The 12500-nt window shown below is 57.8% G+C and overlaps 2 non-coding genes and 1 pseudogene across 2 annotated transcripts; all 3 read left to right on the forward strand.

The window, feature by feature from the left end:
- Nucleotides 1-4703: 4703 nt before the first annotated feature.
- LOC126435220 (small subunit ribosomal RNA) lies at nucleotides 4704-6591 on the forward strand. Its single transcript, XR_007579776.1, has one exon. It is a non-coding gene; the product is annotated as a small subunit ribosomal RNA (ribosomal RNA).
- Nucleotides 6592-6942: 351 nt separating this feature from the next.
- Nucleotides 6943-7097, forward strand: LOC126435211 (5.8S ribosomal RNA). The gene has a single exon (XR_007579768.1). It is a non-coding gene; the product is annotated as a 5.8S ribosomal RNA (ribosomal RNA).
- A 188-nt stretch (nucleotides 7098-7285) lies between these two features.
- Nucleotides 7286-12500, forward strand: part of LOC126435230 (large subunit ribosomal RNA) — a 7804-nt pseudogene continuing 2589 nt past the window's right edge.

Here is a 12500-nt window from a genome sequence, read left to right on the forward strand (position 1 = left end):
TCTGACAACACTACGTCCGCCATGTCGAGCGCACCACAAAACACAGCGCCATCTGTAGGTCTCCCGCGGCATGACGTCCTGCAACGACGATACCGCCATCTATGAGACGCCAAGCCGACTAAGACAGCGATGGGCCCACAGTGCCCATCTTTCGACCCCACCCACAAAGCCTGCGTCCTCTGTCGACCACAGCACCCCAACGCCAGCGCCTCTGCCGCACGAAATCGTCGACCGGCAATCACTCCACCGGCGCCCCACCCTAACCGCCCAACTCGCAACTCCAGCGGATGAACGGCGGACTTTTCCCGCAGTCGCAATGTGCAATCCACCCCTATAACTTGCGTTTCATGAAGAGTTATGTCCAATATGCGACATTCCCGCTGTCCCTATACATGAGCTGCGAGCTGTACCAGTTACGAGCTAGAGACGCGATCGCGTTGCTCTCTGTACGAATGCCGATGCTGAGCGGTCAGCTAGGAGGCGCTCCATCCATGTCGGTACCGGTGGGCGTTGCACTCGCAGTCGCAAAAACGTACGGCAAGTATATTACTCGGAAGAGTTTATGACAGTCCAAGCCCCCCTGCGTGGGGAGCGTCTTTCTAGGCCATGACCCACCGGAAGGGCGCAGCGTCCCCCACCCCAGACATGTGACGTCACACTATCGGTATTGACGACTCGACTCATTGCTTATAATCATTTGCCATACACCGGTGGAAGCTGCCGAGACGAGTAGCTACATAGCGCGCTCGCCGTGTCACTAATGTACAGAGATACAACAGTTTCGACTGGAACCGGATTAAACGTATACACGGCGCTGATTAGTAATACATAGACCCATCAGAATACAGATAATATATACAACTGTCCGTATACATGCTGAAAGACTCTGCTCACAATCACAACCACACGGCAGCCACACACTCTTATCACGCACTACTCTCCGCCTGTAACACGCACACAGACAATATGTAAGCACCAGCATGGAACAACACCCAGTGCATCCTCTCCGCCACATGAGACAATCCACACTGTCATAACCAGACTGGGAGGTCCACTCAGAAAACGGAATATCCCACCCCCCCGACAACCACCATTGCTCAGCTAAGCCACCAACACCCACACATGTCCTACACAGGGGTGCACCCAACATCACAATACTGCCTCCTCTCACAGCACACAAACAATGGCAGGAATGAAAGACACAGGTCTGCCACAAGCATGGAATCGGAGCGCCGCCTGTCATGAGCCAAAGGTGCATCCTGACGTGGCAAATCAGATGATGCCGCAGGCATCCACTTACTATAATCACAATCAACAAACCGACCGGCCGCCCCCCCCCCCCCCCCCATTACACCTTTCCATACAACAATGTGTACCTTAACCTAAACTATACTGTACCTTAACCTAAACTATACTGTACCTTAACCTAAACTATACTGTACCTTAACCTAAACTATACTGTACCTTAACCTAAACTATACTGTACCTTAACCTAAACTATACTGTACCTTAACCTAAACTATACTGTACCTTAACCTAACCTATACGGTACCTCAACCTAACCTATATTGTGCCTCAACCTAACCTATGTTGCGCCTTAACCTAACCTATGTTGCCGCCTTAACCTAACCTATGTTGCGCCTTAACCTAACCTATGTTGCGCCTTAACCTAACCTATGTTGCGCCTTAACCTAACCTATGTTGCGCCTTAACCTAACCTATGTTGCGCCTTAACCTAACCTATGTTGCGCCTTAACCTAACCTATGTTGCGCCTTAACCTAACCTATGTTGCGCCTTAACCTAACCTATGTTGCGCCTTAACCTAACCTATGTTGCGCCTTAACCTAACCTATGTTGCGCCTTAACCTAACCTATGTTGCGCCTTAACCTAACCTATGTTGCGCCTTAACCTAACCTATGTTGCGCCTTAACCTAACCTATGTTGCGCCTTAACCTAACCTATGTTGCGCCTTAACCTAACCTATGTTGCGCCTTAACCTAACCTATGTTGCGCCTTAACCTAACCTATGTTGCGCCTTAACCTAACCTATGTTGCGCCTTAACCTAACCTATGTTGCGCCTTAACCTAACCTATGTTGCGCCTTAACCTAACCTATGTTGCGCCTTAACCGAACCTATGTTGCGCCTTAACCCAACCTATGTTGCGCCTTAACCCAACCTATGTTGCGCCTTAACCCAACCTATGTTGCGCCTTAACCCAACCTATGTTGCGCCTTAACCCAACCTATGTTGCGCCTTAACCCAACCTATGTTGCGCCTTAACCCAACCTATGTTGGGCCTTAACCCAACCTATGTTGCGCCTTAACCCAACCTATGTTGCGCCTTAACCCAACCTATGTTGCGCCTTAACCCAACCTATGTTGCGCCTTAACCCAACCTATGTTGCGCCTTAACCCAACCTATGTTGCGCCTTAACCCAACCTATGTTGCGCCTTAACCCAACCTATGTTGGGCCTTAACCCAACCTATGTTGGGCCTTAACCCAACCTATGTTGGGCCTTAACCCAACACACGTTGGGCCTTAACCCAACACACGTTGGGCCTTAACCCAACACACGTTGGGCCTTAACCCAACACACGTTGGGCCTTAACCCAACACACGTTGGGCCTTAACCCAACACACGTTGGGCCTTAACCCAACACACGTTGGGCCTTAACCCAACACACGTTGGGCCTTAACCCAACACACGTTGGGCCTTAACCCAACACACGTTGGGCCTTAACCCAACACACGTTGGGCCTTAACCCAACACACGTTGGGCCTTAACCCAACACACGTTGGGCCTTAACCCAACACACGTTGGGCCTTAACCCAACACACGTTGGGCCTTAACCCAACACACGTTGGGCCTTAACCCAACACACGTTGGGCCTTAACCCAACACACGTTGGGCCTTAACCCAACACACGTTGGGCCTTAACCCAACACACGTTGGGCCTTAACCCAACACACGTTGGGCCTTAACCTGCTCTGTAATTGTCATACGACGCGTTAAATTAGTGTAGTGTTGCCTAACTGCAACCCCCGCAATATAGTTTGCTACTCGCACTGCCCGGTCCCCAGTGTATCGCTTCATGTTAAACACCTTGCAGCTATACACTGTAATGTGGATGGCAGCAGGACGTACATGCTCAATGCCCTTTGCAGTTGTTCATTGGCATTTGCAGTTGTTCATTGGCATTCGCATGGCGAAGCACTTAGCCTACGCTGTGGTACGGCCTGTGTCAACTGTCCGCTGATGTTGTACGTCCAAATCACACACTGTACTGCACATTGGTCCTCATGTACTGAATGATACATCGTGGTACATGTGACCGTACAACGACTGCGCCAACAACGGCGAACCATGCGGTCCAAATGTTGTGCACTCAGCTACGTGTCGTCTCCCTATAAGAGCTGGATTGCAGTGTGGTATGCCCTGGATGGCGATCAGCATGAGCCGTCTGTTGATGTAGTGGCGCGTGTTGTCAGACGTAGTCGTCTCTTCTCACACACCGTGATAGCATGGTGCACTGCGTTCCACATCTGCGACATGCGACAGAGGCCGGTTGACAGTCGTTCGCGCAATGGACATCGCATACGTACGGGGGCCACCTTCCACGTGTTCGCGAAGCGTGCACATGTTGTTGCGTGTATGTGGGCAGACATAGTGTGTCGTGACACCTGACACAGGCATGCAACAATCGTTGAATTTGCAAATGGCGATGGACGCCTACGTTTGCTGGTGACGTTACGCAAATGAACAACTGGTAAACCGTTGTGGTGCGGTTGTTCTCGCTAGAGGTGAATCAGTGATGGCGACGATCGGTTGAGCTACCAACCGGTTGTTCCAGCGATACCCACCATGCCCACGAACGTGAATGGCATCTGGGTGTGAAGCGATACGCGGCGGTGGCTGGGTGGGACCGTCCCCGGCCGGTGAGGGGGGGCCTCCCGGCGTGCTGGCCGCGCGGTGCGTGGGCGCACGCGCTACAGCCGGCTGGTGGGGGCGGCCAGTGGCAGGCGCGCCGGCCGACGGAGGCGGCAGGCGGCGCAGCTGCGCGCCGGCGCACCCTGCACGCGGCGCCGTGCGGCCAAAGTAGGTCCTCGCGGGCCCGGTGCGAAGCGCGGTGGACATCTGCAGTGTGCTGGTCCGATTGAGGACTGTGTGCGCTGAGGATGCGCCGCCGCCCGGCGCTCGGCGCCGCGACGCCGTCTGCTGCTCGGTCGCCTCTGCGGTTCTCGCAGGTGGTTTGTATCGCAGCTGTGCGGACGTGTTGGCGCGTGCGCTGTGCTGGGAGAGTTCGCTTCGGCACCCAAGTGGGGCTTTTGTCCTTCTGTGGCGCTGGCGTTGGAGCTGCCGGTCACCGTAGGTGGCGCGTGTTGTCTCCCGCCGGCAATGCCACGACAGCACGCTCCCGGGCCTCTGTCGGCAGCGGCAAGCTCAGTTGGGAGCACGGGTGGTCGCACCTAAAGCGTCTACTCGCCAAACCCCGGGCGATTGCGCCTCTCTCGAACCCGACCAAGTACTTAGGACGGCGCTGCGCGCCGCCGGGACCTGAGAGGGTTTCGAGGTGTATGGTGCAGGGGAGCTCAGCCTCCTCCTGTTTGCAGAATAATTGAGCGGACGCTTGCGTGTTCGCGCGGGCCCCCGGGACACACTCCCGGGCGGCCGGCTGCTCAGCTCTAGTTGACGCAGCTCCCTGGTTGATCCTGCCAGTAGTCATATGCTTGTCTCAAAGATTAAGCCATGCATGTCTCAGTACAAGCCGCATTAAGGTGAAACCGCGAATGGCTCATTAAATCAGTTATGGTTCCTTAGATCGTACCCACGTTACTTGGATAACTGTGGTAATTCTAGAGCTAATACATGCAAACAGAGTCCCGACCAGAGATGGAAGGGACGCTTTTATTAGATCAAAACCAATCGGTCGGCTCGTCCGGTCCGTTTGCCTTGGTGACTCTGAATAACTTTGGGCTGATCGCACGGTCCTCGTACCGGCGACGCATCTTTCAAATGTCTGCCTTATCAACTGTCGTGGTTGTAACGGGTAACGGGGAATCAGGGTTCGATTCCGGAGAGGGAGCCTGAGAAACGGCTACCACATCCAAGGAAGGCAGCAGGCGCGCAAATTACCCACTCCCGGCACGGGGAGGTAGTGACGAAAAATAACGATACGGGACTCATCCGAGGCCCCGTAATCGGAATGAGTACACTTTAAATCCTTTAACGAGTATCTATTGGAGGGCAAGTCTGGTGCCAGCAGCCGCGGTAATTCCAGCTCCAATAGCGTATATTAAAGTTGTTGCGGTTAAAAAGCTCGTAGTTGGATTTGTGTCCCACGCTGTTGGTTCACCGCCCGTCGGTGTTTAACTGGCATGTATCGTGGGACGTCCTGCCGGTGGGGCGAGCTGAAGGCGTGCGACGCGCCTCGTGCGTGCTCGTGCGTCCCGAGGCGGACCCCGTTGCAATCCTACCAGGGTGCTCTTGAGTGAGTGTCTCGGTGGGCCGGCACGTTTACTTTGAACAAATTAGAGTGCTTAAAGCAGGCAAGCCCGCCTGAATACTGTGTGCATGGAATAATGGAATAGGACCTCGGTTCTATTTTGTTGGTTTTCGGAACCCGAGGTAATGATTAATAGGGACAGGCGGGGGCATTCGTATTGCGACGTTAGAGGTGAAATTCTTGGATCGTCGCAAGACGAACAGAAGCGAAAGCATTTGCCAAGTATGTTTTCATTAATCAAGAACGAAAGTTAGAGGTTCGAAGGCGATCAGATACCGCCCTAGTTCTAACCATAAACGATGCCAGCCAGCGATCCGCCGCAGTTCCTCCGATGACTCGGCGGGCAGCCTCCGGGAAACCAAAGCTTTTGGGTTCCGGGGGAAGTATGGTTGCAAAGCTGAAACTTAAAGGAATTGACGGAAGGGCACCACCAGGAGTGGAGCCTGCGGCTTAATTTGACTCAACACGGGAAACCTCACCAGGCCCGGACACCGGAAGGATTGACAGATTGATAGCTCTTTCTTGATTCGGTGGGTGGTGGTGCATGGCCGTTCTTAGTTGGTGGAGCGATTTGTCTGGTTAATTCCGATAACGAACGAGACTCTAGCCTGCTAACTAGTCGCGTGACATCCTTCGTGCTGTCAGCGATTACTTTTCTTCTTAGAGGGACAGGCGGCTTCTAGCCGCACGAGATTGAGCAATAACAGGTCTGTGATGCCCTTAGATGTTCTGGGCCGCACGCGCGCTACACTGAAGGAATCAGCGTGTCTTCCTAGGCCGAAAGGTCGGGGTAACCCGCTGAACCTCCTTCGTGCTAGGGATTGGGGCTTGCAATTGTTCCCCATGAACGAGGAATTCCCAGTAAGCGCGAGTCATAAGCTCGCGTTGATTACGTCCCTGCCCTTTGTACACACCGCCCGTCGCTACTACCGATTGAATGATTTAGTGAGGTCTTCGGACTGGTACGCGGCATTGACTCTGTCGTTGCCGATGCTACCGGAAAGATGACCAAACTTGATCATTTAGAGGAAGTAAAAGTCGTAACAAGGTTTCCGTAGGTGAACCTGCGGAAGGATCATTACCGACTAGACTGCATGTCTTTCGATGTGCGTGTCGTGTCGCGCAACACGCTACCTGTACGGCTCGCAGTAGCCGTGCGCCGCGTGCGGAACCACGCGTGCTTCTCAAAACTAACGCCAATGTTGTGTGGTACGAGCGCTGAAGCGCTGGAGCGGCTGGCCTGCGGCACCTGGCGCCTGGCGCCGGTTTTGAATGACTTTCGCCCGACTGCCTGTCCGCTCCGGTGTGGAGCCGTACGACGCCCATCGGCCGTGAGGCCGTTGGACACAGAACGCTTGAACAGGGGCCGCCACACGCCTACGTCCCGCCTATGCAACTGTCTTGAAAGAGACAGTGGAAACTAAGAAAAGATCACCCAGGACGGTGGATCACTCGGCTCGTGGGTCGATGAAGAACGCAGCAAATTGCGCGTCGACATGTGAACTGCAGGACACATGAACATCGACGTTTCGAACGCACATTGCGGTCCATGGATTCCGTTCCCGGGCCACGTCTGGCTGAGGGTCGGCTACGTATACTGAAGCGCGCGGCGTTTGCCCCGCTTCGCAGACCTGGGAGCGTCGCGGCCGCCTGTGGGGCCGGCCGCGCCTCCTTAAACGTGCGATGCGCGCCCGTCGCCTGGCGGTTCGCATACCGGTACTTACTCGGTAGCGTGCACAGCCGGCTGGCGGTGTGGCGTGCGACACCTCGTACAACGACCTCAGAGCAGGCGAGACTACCCGCTGAATTTAAGCATATTACTAAGCGGAGGAAAAGAAACTAACAAGGATTCCCCCAGTAGCGGCGAGCGAACAGGGAAGAGTCCAGCACCGAACCCCGCAGGCTGCCGCCTGTCGTGGCATGTGGTGTTTGGGAGGGTCCACTACCCCGACGCCTCGCGCCGAGCCCAAGTCCAACTTGAATGAGGCCACGGCCCGTAGAGGGTGCCAGGCCCGTAGCGGCCGGTGCGAGCGTCGGCGGGACCTCTCCTTCGAGTCGGGTTGCTTGAGAGTGCAGCTCCAAGTGGGTGGTAAACTCCATCTGAGACTAAATATGACCACGAGACCGATAGCGAACAAGTACCGTGAGGGAAAGTTGAAAAGAACTTTGAAGAGAGAGTTCAAAAGTACGTGAAACCGTTCTGGGGTAAACGTGAGAAGTCCGAAAGGTCGAACGGGTGAGATTCACGCCCATCCGGCCACTGGCCTCCGCCCTCGGCAGATGGGGCCGGCCGCCCGCGCGGAGCAATCCGCGGCGGGGTCGTGTCCGGTTGCCTTTCCACTCGCCGCGGGGTGGGGCCGTTCCGGTGTGCGGTGGGCCGCACTTCTCCCCTAGTAGGACGTCGCGACCCGCTGGGTGCCGGCCTACGGCCCGGGTGCGCAGCCTGTCCTTCCGCGGGCCTCGGTTCGCGTCTGTTGGGCAGAGCCCCGGTGTCCTGGCTGGCTGCCCGGCGGTATATCTGGAGGAGTCGATTCGCCCCTTTGGGCGCTCGGGCTCCCGGCAAGCGCGCGCGGTTCTTCCCGGATGACGGACCTACCTGGCCCGGCCCCGGACCCGCGCCGCTGTTGGCTCGGGATGCTCTCGGGCGGAATAATCGCTCCCGTCAGCGGCGCTTCAGCTTTGGACAATTTCACGACCCGTCTTGAAACACGGACCAAGGAGTCTAACATGTGCGCGAGTCATTGGGCTGTACGAAACCTAAAGGCGTAATGAAAGTGAAGGTCTCGCCTTGCGCGGGCCGAGGGAGGATGGGGCTTCCCCGCCCTTCACGGGGCGGCGGCCTCCGCACTCCCGGGGCGTCTCGTCCTCATTGCGAGGTGAGGCGCACCTAGAGCGTACACGTTGGGACCCGAAAGATGGTGAACTATGCCTGGCCAGGACGAAGTCAGGGGAAACCCTGATGGAGGTCCGTAGCGATTCTGACGTGCAAATCGATCGTCGGAGCTGGGTATAGGGGCGAAAGACTAATCGAACCATCTAGTAGCTGGTTCCCTCCGAAGTTTCCCTCAGGATAGCTGGTGCTCGTACGAGTCTCATCCGGTAAAGCGAATGATTAGAGGCCTTGGGGCCGAAACGACCTCAACCTATTCTCAAACTTTAAATGGGTGAGATCTCCGGCTTGCTTGATATGCTGAAGCCGCGAGCAAACGACTCGGATCGGAGTGCCAAGTGGGCCACTTTTGGTAAGCAGAACTGGCGCTGTGGGATGAACCAAACGCCGAGTTAAGGCGCCCGAATCGACGCTCATGGGAAACCATGAAAGGCGTTGGTTGCTTAAGACAGCAGGACGGTGGCCATGGAAGTCGGAATCCGCTAAGGAGTGTGTAACAACTCACCTGCCGAAGCAACTAGCCCTGAAAATGGATGGCGCTGAAGCGTCGTGCCTATACTCGGCCGTCAGTCTGGCAGTCATGGCCGGTCCTTGCGGCCGGCCGCGAAGCCCTGACGAGTAGGAGGGTCGCGGCGGTGGGCGCAGAAGGGTCTGGGCGTGAGCCTGCCTGGAGCCGCCGTCGGTGCAGATCTTGGTGGTAGTAGCAAATACTCCAGCGAGGCCCTGGAGGGCTGACGCGGAGAAGGGTTTCGTGTGAACAGCCGTTGCACACGAGTCAGTCGATCCTAAGCCCTAGGAGAAATCCGATGTTGATGGGGGCCGTCATAGCATGATGCACTTTGTGCTGGCCCCCGTTGGGCGAAAGGGAATCCGGTTCCTATTCCGGAACCCGGCAGCGGAACCGATACAAGTCGGGCCCCTCTTTTAGAGATGCTCGTCGGGGTAACCCAAAAGGACCCGGAGACGCCGTCGGGAGATCGGGGAAGAGTTTTCTTTTCTGCATGAGCGTTCGAGTTCCCTGGAATCCTCTAGCAGGGAGATAGGGTTTGGAACGCGAAGAGCACCGCAGTTGCGGCGGTGTCCCGATCTTCCCCTCGGACCTTGAAAATCCGGGAGAGGGCCACGTGGAGGTGTCGCGCCGGTTCGTACCCATATCCGCAGCAGGTCTCCAAGGTGAAGAGCCTCTAGTCGATAGAATAATGTAGGTAAGGGAAGTCGGCAAATTGGATCCGTAACTTCGGGATAAGGATTGGCTCTGAGGATCGGGGCGTGTCGGGCTTGGTCGGGAAGTGGGTCAGCGCTAACGTGCCGGGCCTGGGCGAGGTGAGTGCCGTAGGGGTGCCGGTAAGTGCGGGCGTTTAGCGCGGGCGTGGTCTGCTCTCGCCGTTGGTTGGCCTCGTGCTGGCCGGCGGTGCAGGATGCGCGCGCCTGCGCGGCGTTCGCGCCCCGGTGCTTCAACCTGCGTGCAGGATCCGAGCTCGGTCCCGTGCCTTGGCCTCCCACGGATCTTCCTTGCTGCGAGGCCGCGTCCGCCTTAGCGTGCTCCTCCGGGGGCGCGCGGGTGCGCGGATTCTCTTCGGCCGCCATTCAACGATCAACTCAGAACTGGCACGGACTGGGGGAATCCGACTGTCTAATTAAAACAAAGCATTGCGATGGCCCTAGCGGGTGTTGACGCAATGTGATTTCTGCCCAGTGCTCTGAATGTCAACGTGAAGAAATTCAAGCAAGCGCGGGTAAACGGCGGGAGTAACTATGACTCTCTTAACTCTCCTGCGGTCTTCTCCCCTTCTCGTGGGCCCGCTGATTTTAGCAGAGTGGAAGACCGCACCAGGGGCTTGGGGGGGTTACCAGCCCCCCCTCGCACTATCCCTTTTTTAGTTGGGGGCAGTAACCAGAGAAAAAGTGGTGGCCCTTCCGCTGAAGGTGCCACCCCAACTCCCCCAGCACCTAGCCGGCCAACCGGCCGTGCCGAAAATCTTGTAACTTTTGCAGCTGTATACGCCTGTAGTGAGTGCCACCGCAGCTTCACCACCAAAAACGGTCTCGGGGTCCATCGCCGCCGCCAACACCTTGCGGCCGCCAACGCGGAGATCGTCACGGAGAGGCATCGCGCGAGGTGGACGGAGGAAGAAGTCCTGTCGCTCGCCAAGGCAGAGGCCGAACTGTTCCTCGAGAGGGACGCCCGGTTCTTCTTTGTAAATCAAGAGCTCATCAGGATGTTCCCCGACCGAACGCTTGAGGCAATCAAGTGCCGACGGCGGCAAGCTGCCCACAAGCAGCTTGTCCGCCAATTCATGGAGGCGCTTGAGATCGGTCGGGGGGAAGAGCCGGCGTCCCGCCGGGGAGCGGCGAGCCCGCTGCCTGACGCGGGCGAGGCCGCTGCGCCGCCCGTCGACGCAGCCGAGGACTTCGCGGCCGACACCACCGGGCCGCCGCCGGAGGGGCCGACTGACGCCGCCATCTGGGAGCATCTGGCGGGGCTACCCGCTTCCGCCCAGCGTTTCTCTGCCCTGGATCGTGTCATCGGTCTGGGGCGGGGCACGCCGCCCGATGTCATCCTGGGCATGCTCCCGGATGCCCTTGCGTCGGTCGGGTCCAGAGGGGAGAGATCGATCACCAGGACACAGCGGCCGCGCCAACCATCGAAGCGGCCGCCTGCCGCGCCGCCGACGCAGAAGCGCAAGCGGCGCCGCTGGGAGTACGCGAGAACGCAGGATGCCTTCCGACGGTCGCGTGCGCGTTGCGTGCGCGGCCTCTTGGATGGCACCCTGCTCCAGCCGCCACCTGCCATCCCTGGTCTGCTGGACTTCTGGGCGGACCTCTTCACCAAGAAGCCCATCTCCACCGCGGGCTTCATTCGTGACCGCCTCCTCCCGCACTCAGAGCCTGTCGCTCTCGAGTGCATATGGGGGCCGGTCACACGTGAGGAGGTCGCCGCCGCGTTGCCGCCCAGGGGATCAGCAGCCGGGCCGGACGGCCTTACCCCAGCGGAGTTGCGGCGCCTGCCGCACGAAGTCCTGGTGAAAGTGATGAATCTCTTCCTTCTGGCCCGCGCCCTTCCGGAACGCCTGCTTCGCGCGCGGACGTCCCTTCTCCCGAAAACGGCTGCACCAACATCCCCCGCTGACTTTCGCCCCATTACGGTCTGCTCGGTGTTGGCGCGGACCTTTCACAAGGTTCTCGCGTCACGCCTGATGCGCGCTTGTGCTGTGGACGAACGTCAGCGGGCATTCATCCCTCGGGATGGGATGTTGGAAAATACCTTCATCTTGGACACTGCTCTCACCGACGCAGTTCGCTCCTGCCGCTCTGTCTTTGTGGCATCGATCGACGTATCTAAGGCATTCGATTCGGTAGATCATGCTGCCCTTCGCCCCGTGCTGAAGGCGCATGGCCTGCCGGATTGCTTTGTCGAGTATGTCGAGCGGTGCTACGAGGGCAGCACGACAGTGATAGCGGACGGCGCCGGCGTGGGCGTGTCTGTGCAGCCAGCACGGGGCGTTCGCCAGGGCGATCCCCTCTCCCCCCTCCTGTTCAACTTTGCGGTGGACTACGTTTTAGGCCAACTGCCCTCCCACATCGGAGCTCGGATCCTCGGTCGCAGAGTCAACGCTGCGGCCTTTGCAGATGACGTCTTGCTGTTTGCAGCGACCCCGAGGGGCTTGCAGTCCCTCATCGACGCAGCTACCGCAGCCCTCGCCCACCTGGGGCTGCAGATCAACGCCCGGAAGTGTTTCACCCTCGCCTTAGTCGCGTCAGGGCGCGAGAAGAAGGTGAAGGTGGACAGCAATGTCACCTTCACAGCAGGCAATACCACCATGCCTGCCCTGCGTGTGGGTGAAACCTTCCGGTACCTGGGGCTGCAATTTTCCACGGCGGGTCGCTGTGTCTTCAATCCACGTAGCCACCTGGTGGAGCAGCTTGACGTCATCTCCCGAGCTCCGCTGAAGCCGCAACAGCGCCTCCACGCTCTCACCAACGTACTTCTCCCTGGCCTGTACCACGGGCTGGCCCTCAGCCGCACCCGGGTGGGTGCATTGAAGTCGGCCGACGTTACCATCCGGGCCGCCGTCAGGAGATGGTTCCGCCTTCCGGCG

Source organism: Schistocerca serialis, unplaced genomic scaffold (assembly GCF_023864345.2).
Source record: "Schistocerca serialis cubense isolate TAMUIC-IGC-003099 unplaced genomic scaffold, iqSchSeri2.2 HiC_scaffold_1198, whole genome shotgun sequence".
NCBI lineage: Eukaryota > Metazoa > Arthropoda > Insecta > Orthoptera > Acrididae > Schistocerca > Schistocerca serialis.